We start from the raw sequence: 8,849 nt of genomic DNA on the forward strand, positions 1-8,849 counted from the left end.
AAGTACCACCTCCCTCCTATCCATCTTCCTGAAGTACATGCCAGCGATCATCTGCAACCACTTCACACAAAGCTAAATAATTCTTCCTTCATTCTGAAACCACCAACAAAGAGCTTCCTTGGCCAGGGAAACAGAGCATACACTGAATCCAGATGCCCAGAACAAGAAGAGGAACCATAATGTTCATATAATCTCTAGAAGCAAATAGTCCTTCTCCACTCCAGCACCCCGACCTGATTTTTGCAATAACACAGCATGATAGACCTTTCCACTTCACATTACTGTCAGTGAATATTTTATAGTGATCAGTCAGCCTCTGCAAACCCATGGAAAATACCTTTTCCTACTGGCAAAGACTAGTCATGTGTGTTTATCCTTTACAACCCTTTAAAGCCAGCACCAACACATTTCCAGACATGATGGAGCAGAAACCTCCCCATTTCAAATCTCTGTGACAACATTTGCTGTAGCTGATCTCCCAAGCCCAGCTGGTGAGCTCATGATAAGCAGTAAGATGCCAGAGGTAATGGTGGCATTGTTGCCCACTTGGCTGGGCACATTCATGGTTATGCTCTTCTCTTGTAGCTCTGGGCTCTGCTCACATCTGGCCACTGACAGTGACCATCCAATTCTGCACCACTACGTACATCCCACCAGTTGTTGCTGCCTATGTGAGTCCTGAAACAAAAATTTCATCAAGTAAAACTGTTTCACGCAAGTGCTCCACAAAATTTGATCTCATCTTCCTACCGCATCATTTCCTACATCTGTATCACCTCAGTATCCAATGTCTTAGGAAACCCCAGATACAAATTCTTCTGCTTGCCCAACTACAAATGCATGTGCATAATCCCATCCATGTTAATGAATCTCATAATCATAGCACTTAGCAGCATGTCCTCCATCTGCTGCCCAATAGTAATTTGAAAATGGTGCCAGGAACATTAATGGATGGCAGGAAAGGATGTGAATCATGGGAGTTTGGCAGTTTAATACACTTACCCCTCCAGAGCAGTATTCCTGTAGTTTCAGAAAGGCATCGCACAATGAACAATTTGTGAAGCACAGAATAGAGCAAGGAACTGCTGGACCTCAGGACATGTCCCAAGTTCTGAGAAAACAGTGTATGCACAAGGATTGTCAAGAGAAGCATTTTAGACTAGCATAACAAGGAGGGTGGACCAGAGAGTTTGATATAGTGTGTACAATGTACAAATACATATACAGAAAAATACCATCACTGTACAGACACGGCCAAAGCTCTAAAAAGTCAATGCCTTTTCTAGCTGGCCCAAAGATATTCTTCAAAATTTAGAGAAAGATGTGAATAGTAGAGAGGGAGAAAACTGCAACCTGTCTTCCCAGTTGATATCTAGGATTAAATCTGGAATAGTTTTTTTCCCCATTGAGCTATATGACTATATTGTGACAGGTATACCATTTGAATCTACTCTTTCATGGTGGGGAGAAACATAGTTTAATCAACTCTCTGTGAGAGTAAGGCCTCTCTCTGGCTATATTAATATGCATACTGGTGTACAGCAAGCATGATTTGAAGCAAAGGTCTGCAGAGAATTAACATTCCAGATAAACACTTGGGTTTTGCCTCATGCAGCACCAGGATGAATGGGCTGTTGTTAGGTTGAATTATTTTCTTGTTACCAAGCAGGTCTCCCAGTAGCACTTGCAAAGATAAGGGGATCAGATCTCCAAATTCAGGGTGAAAGCTGATCACTAGATCATGATGGAAATTATTCTCTTGCTTTCAAGGTATCAGGTAGTGGCCATTACTGCAGGCTATTGTGTATGTTTGGAGACATAAAAAATACCCTGTTTTCTTCATCCCTAATACTGAGATTGATGCCATCCCATTAATACGCCCTTCTTAACTTTTCTCACTTTTCTTCATTTGATATGTAACTTTACACTTTGCTTTGCTTGACACTTTACTATGTAACCTATATCCCAAGAAGAACACAAGTGACTGTGGGTCATACTTGTTTGGTAGCAGGTCTGGCAGCCGATCGTCTTCCAAGTTGTCCATACAGGATATGTAGCTGGTTGGCATATAGCAATTTCTACCTTGTAAATCTGAGGTCTCCTCCTTTATCACATTGCTTCACAACAGAGATAAGTGTGTCCTGCAAACACATTTCTGTTCATCTGAATCTTTTTAAGGATTTGCTTTGACTGTGCTCCTTCCTTTTTCGTGTTTGCTTTCCACAGTTATCCTAGGGAACACATTTTCTGGTAGGAATATTCACCAAGTGTGAATTTAGCGTGAAAACACATTTCAAACTCATAATAACAACAACTTACATCACAAAATAATTCCAGAAAGTTACACTCACCCACTTGGGAAAAGAAACATATCACATCATCAGAATATCAACATCTCTCAAGGAACTGGCTACAAATGAGACACAGAGCACAGATTATTCCAATAAATTATTTAGCAAGTCTGAACAATAAATCCACATGTAAATATTGTGATCTCTTCTCAGTTAATCTATAAAGACAAATTATTTAGCTATGTGTCATATGAATTATTCAGCCAAATACCTGGAAAATAAGTGAGATGCAAAACATTTGCTCTTAAAGAAGTCCTCCTTTTAATCAACTAATCTTGTCAGCAAGTTGGCTTCTGACAAAGGAAAAATGGAAAGAGAATGAAGCAGAACAGTTTCTTCCTGAAGAGCATTGCTACATGTCAGCAACATCCTTGTTTTAAATCCGGAGAAGTAGTCTTTGAATGCTAGTAACATTCTTAAATCTTTCTTCAAGTTTGTAAAGTTATGCCTAGGATCCAGACGCTACATCTCAAAATTCTGCAGGGATGCTTAAGGTCATAGTTAACATGTTTCTCAAAGAGATTCAAGAAATTAGCAAAAAAGGTTACTCATGCAGCTCCATTTGTTTCCTCTGTTGGATCACAAACTCTATTTCCCTCTTCTTGCACCTCTCCTGAGTTGTATCACAGCACCCCACTAAGGAAAAGATTAATACATCTAGTGACTCTCTCTTTCAAAACCACATTGAAATGCTTCTCCAAGAAAAGCAGCCTGCATCTCCCTTGAGCAATGAAGTCTGCCATCTGGTAGGTTTGTTCTTTATAGTCATTTAAAGGGTATTAGATCTTCTTTTGTATGCAGAGAATTAGGTGGCGGAAGGACTTAGCATTCCATTTAAGAAAAAAAAAAAAAAAGGAGAAAAAACAGTTCGGAAAGTCATTGTGTCCAGAGAAGAATATTAGAGAGACACTAAGTAGAAAGACAAAAGGCAAGCTGGCATCAGCTCCTTTAAAAGCTGTAAATCATTCCGACTCCTCGGGTGGCTGGTTAAGTTCATTGTTATTGGGTAATTATTGTCCTTCGTTAGAACCTAACCTTCTAAACATATTTTGAAACAAAATCATCCAAAACAAGCAGCCAGGAAGACCTAATGGTGTCAAGGGGGAGTCATAGAAAAATTATGTTCAAACAGAGCCTTTAAAGAAACCCATAACTTTCCATTTGCGTAGCTAAATTGCTTATCTTTGGAAAATTAGGGCTTTTCCAAGCTGTTTTCTTTGGTCACTGAGGAAGTGTTGAAAGTAGCTGGTTCCTAAGGAAGAAAAAGCCTTTAGACAAGGTTTTTGGTTTACCCTGGAGACTTTCGATGACCCTCTAACCTGGAAACTAATGGAGCAGGCTAATGCTTCCAAATCTGTTGTTTCAGCAGATGCCAGGAGCGCTTGCCTGGGTGGAGTGCCCCTTCTGTGAAGTGGATGCTGTTTGCAGACTCTTCCAGCTCGAGGGATCAGGTAAATCCAAACAGAGAGTGAAGAGGCAGCAAATCTATGGGCATGCTAGAAATTCAGGAGACCTGTGCAAGTTCTGATAATCTAAAGCAAATGATATACGGTGATTGATGGCATGCTATTGATTGATTGCAAAGACATAGACCAGCAGCTTCCAAAACAGGCTTCACAACCCTAGAAGGTTTAAACAGGGCCATAAACCTAAGTCAGATTTAGGTTAATTTTATTTTAATGCTGTTTAATGCTGATAGTTGTGGTCATTTTAAGTATGTCTGTAAGTGAGGATTTAAGAAAAAGAAAAGTTGAAAACATTGAGCTAAATAGTGTAACCACAAAATGCAGAAGAGCCCTGAAATTGAAACCCACTGTAGCACCTGCGCTGGTAAAGTGTCCAGTGCCACACAGAGCAGCCCTGAGCTAAGTTCTCTACAAATGTGGCAAAAAGTAGTAGCCAGCAGGAGTGCCGTTTTGTGGCATCTGGGAGCCTCACACTGCAAACTCATCCAGACTTGCAGGACACAGCTGGCCCAGCTGCCTACCTGAAACTACATAGTCACCTCAGGGCTCGTGTAAGTCAGAAACTCTCTAAAATGGGAATTCAATTGTTCTTGAATCATGGCAAAGATACAAAAAGGCCTCAGAAAAATACTATACATCCACTTGAAGTGCTGACCCAGCACAGGGCAACACCTACACCTCAAAGCAGATCCATGTAAGCCAACCAGAAGAACCAGATGCAAATTGGAGAAGCCCCTCAGCTCACATCACTACCTGTAGGGAAAAATAACCCTGTAACTAGCAGCAGCAGCAGTAGATCTCCAAACCCTTCCACTATTCCTCCAGATTCACAGACAGTCAGATTCCTACCAGACTCTTGTGTCAGCAGGTCATAAAAAGTTTTAAGTCGCCTTTTCTTTTTCTGGTGTTCTGGAAGAAGTTGTACTAACAATGAGCCACTGCTTGACAGCTCTAAATCCCAAGCTGTTGGGATACAGTGTGACTTCCAACATATTGCTTCCAGCCCCCACCACCCACTGGGAATGGCCTGGCAGGGGGAGCAGCACAGCCTGTTAGGAGGAGCCTTAGTCTAACAAAGAGATCACTTATTCCCTGCACTCAGCTAAAGGGCAGCACCCACATCAGTCAATGCATGGAAACCAGTTCAGCTTCTTGCAGGTCAAGAGATCGGAAGAGTGGTGATGACTTTACACAGTTTTTGTGCTGTGTGGCCCAAATTAAAGGATGTCGAATGAAAGACACCACATCCAGAAAGGATGGTGTGTTTTTTTACCTCAAACTGCAGTTTCAGACCCTTGCAGGAAAGCTAACCCTAGAGGGCTGAAGAAGGAAGAAAAAAATTAAACGCCACCAACTGCTGTCATTGGACCTGGCTTCGCTCCAAGGTCTGTCAGAGCTGAGATTGATTAGGATATATGGTATCCTGGAAACAGTCGGTACCTTCAGCTGGTTATAAAGCCATTTTAATTGTCTCGCTACAACCATGGCAACCATACTCCCAACCACAGCCTCCGGGAGGGGAGACGGGCTGTTGGAGGACAGTCCTGTGCCTATAGACCACATCTGATGACGATGCAGTGATTCAGATGGATAAACGCCAGAAGGGACCAAATTTGGAGAAGGAAACAAAGCCAGTACTATAATACATAGTAAATCATTATCACAGCTAACATTAGGCATAATCATTTAAACGAACTTTTGGTATTACACAGGGAGGCCCCCATTATGACAATCCCTTCAGCTCTTATCCCACGAACAACCCCTTCAGTGTTGCACACCCATGCGTGGGGTATGCAGGGCCACGTTCCCTGCACAGCAGCAAGGGATGAAGATGCGTGGCCTCGAAAGCATATCAGGGAGTGAAGTCTGAAGGGAAGGGGAAAGGGTGTAAGTAGGAGCTCTGCAGCCAAGGAAAGACAGGTATTTTAATAAAAAGTCACTCTCCTCCTTCCAGTAAGTTTTTGATACTAATATCAGAAAGATCTGTGTTATTCTTTCTTATTTTCTGAGCCCGAAGCCCTGGCATCTGAAGCCTCTGTGATTCTCATGCTCAGTGCATGTTAATACCCCTTACCTTCTCTGGTACAAGCAGCACCATAGCATGACCAGATTTTCTGACCCAAAAGTCCTTGTATCAGCTGTGAATTGACCCCTTTTGCTGCTGCCTGATTTGTGTGAGAGTGGAGCCTGCCATCGGCCAGCTTGCCCATGCCTGCTTGGACCGAGGAGCTATGCTGCCTGGGTTTTCCTTCAGGACATGTAGCCATGGGACTTTATGTATTGCGAGATGCTTCACAAAACCACCTTTTAAGATAATCAAATATCTGCAAATGAATTGGAAACTCTTCTCTTCCCTGTCTCTGAAGGGACATTACTCAGTTGAATGCAACCAGAAAATTGAAGGACTGAGAATTTTCAATCAGGACTGAGGTGATTAATTGTCTTGGAGCACTCAAAAGGTCACCTGTAGAGCAAACAACAAGCTATGACATCTCACGATTCACAACGAGAGGTGTGTCCAGGAGGGACAGCAGCAATCCACAGAGAGAAGAGAGGTGGGAAAGGTCAAATTTACAACACTAAATTCACAAGGTTAATAACACCTTAGCATGATGCATGTTTATCTGATTCCTTCACTTTGGCTTAGCCAGCACGGCTGTCCCTGCTTCTGATGGTACCCTCCAACAGAGGCAAAAGAATTTGGTTTCTTTTAATCTATAGCAAAAATGTTTATGGTAAGACACACCATTGTATACATGCTGTGTGGATGGGCAGTTGCCACTGCTCAGCTGATGCACTGACTTGTTAAGGCACATGAAAAAAGCAGCATACACACCATGAAGAAGCAAGGTGAGAGCTGCATCTCTTGCACACAGCTCTATGGGCAGATGCAGAAGACGGGCACATACGTGTGCAAGCACTGCTGTAGACACCCACTTTGTGGAAACCACACATCTAACCTGGGTGCCTTTGGCCATAATAACAGATCAGAATTTGGGATAGGCTCAAGGCAGGGGCTTCTCTGATGCAGCAGTGCTGGCACTGGGGGCTTGCACATGGTCCCCTCCCAAGAAACCTGGGGCGGCACGTGCAGCTGGTGCCACCCAGGGCCTCAGCACCAGCACATCTCAGCGAGCCTCCTAACCATGGGTTTTCATCTTGATTTGTCACTATCTCTGTGAGGAGCAGGAGCAAAGCCTCACCACACTCTGCAAGGCACGATGGGGGCTGAAGACAGACGGTGTGTCCCACCATACCCACAGGGCTGGGTGCAGCCCCTGTGTGTCACCGAGGCACATCTGCCACCCAGGACTGCACAGATCCTGTGGTGGAGACAGAAGCTTGTGCTTTTCTTCCTTGTGGCCACAAAACCCAAAATAAATAGTTGTTTCTGCAAAACTCAAAATAGCTTTAAAACATCTTTTATTCTGACAGCAGTCACCCCCTGTCCCTGCTCTTCACCCTGCCTTTTGCAGCTCCTGGTGCAGCAACTCAGGAAAAAGTGCAGGCAGCAATGCTCATGGTAAGTGGAGAGTAGAAGTGGAAGCAAAGGGAAAGGTCCCTTGGTGGCACCGCACTGTCCCCACCAACCTCCCTGTAAGATTCTGGTGCCGTAAGGTACGGAGGGCAGCAGCAGCAGCAGTTTCTCTGTTTTATCCAGTGGAGCAGCTTGCCCAGCCCCATGGCTAGATCCTGCCACATCCCAACCATCACCTGCACTGCCCAAGTGCCTGATGGGGTACACAGGCTCCCTAATATCACCCTGGGGTTCTAGTCACAAGGACATCTTCTTCCTAAACATTTCCTGCAATTCCCAGTGTTACTGGGAAGTCAGTTTTAACATCTACCCTATAAATCTCCCCTTACAGCTGTTCTGTCCTCAGAAAAGAATAACTCGCTATTACGAGTCTGGGAACAAAAGTGCCAGAAACAAATGGCCAGCCCATTGCCACGGCAGAGTTTGTTCTCAGAACATCATGTCTTTATGCCCTGAAGCTATATATTGCATACATAGGTTTAAATGGATAGCTACATTTTATACACACTAGCAAAAGGAGCGTTTAAAAAGCACCCAGTGTGTAAAAGCTTACAGCTCAGGAGCAGCTCCCGAAGGAGAGCTGACACAACCACTTTTTGGGTGGCTGTTGAGTTGGGGTCCATGCCCATAACCCTGGCACTGGAAAATATCCTGGTAGATAAACTCTGTATATCTATATCTATATCTATATATATCCTTTGGGAAGGAGCTACCTTCAGCCCCAAGTGGGTTCACTGAGTATTGGCACAGATCCGTCCCATCTACTGTCCTGGGTGCATGAAGAGCTGAACGCAGCTGTGCCAGCATTGTCCCACTGCCCGAATTCGATTACCTTCATCATTGCCCGCAGAAACAGGCAGGTGTCTTCCCTTGAATCAGCAGCAGCTGACATTTTTCTCCCCACCAGCCCAGCATGAATCACCCTGAAATGGAGGCCAAGCTCCTCGTCTCCTCACAACTCAATGTTAGCCTGAGCAGAGGAGATCAAAGAGGAGGTTACACATCGCCTGCTCGTCCCCTGCCCACTGCTGGCCGGGCAGAGGCCCCAGCGCCTTCAGCCTGGCCGTGCCGAGACACCCCGGGTGCTCCGCGTGCCCTGGGCCCTCCCCGTGTGCTGGCGCTGGTTTCACAGGACCTCACACGATCCAAATGGTGGAAGGGCCTCGCGTGGCTGACACCCACCTCCCCTTCAGTGCCCACGCTGCTCCATGGTGCTGGAAGTGCCGCTCTTGGGAAAGGCACCAGGAAAGGCCTGTTCCGGCAGCCGTGGTGCGTGTCCCTCCTCGGAGCTCCGCTTCCCCCGGGGCCAAGAGAAGAGGGGACCCCCATGGCTGCATCTCTGCTGGCTGAACCCGCAGCTCCGATCGCTGGGTGCGCAGAGGGAGGAAGGCAGGTCTCGGCCCCCCTCACACCCCTCAGCGCCTGCCTTTGAGCTGCTTCCCAGGGGGATGCCCAGCAGCAGGGAGGACCATGCCCCTTCGTGCAGCCCTCAGG

The sequence above is a fragment of the Strix aluco genome, chromosome 4 (genome assembly GCF_031877795.1).
Source record: "Strix aluco isolate bStrAlu1 chromosome 4, bStrAlu1.hap1, whole genome shotgun sequence".
Taxonomy (NCBI): Eukaryota; Metazoa; Chordata; class Aves; order Strigiformes; family Strigidae; genus Strix; species Strix aluco.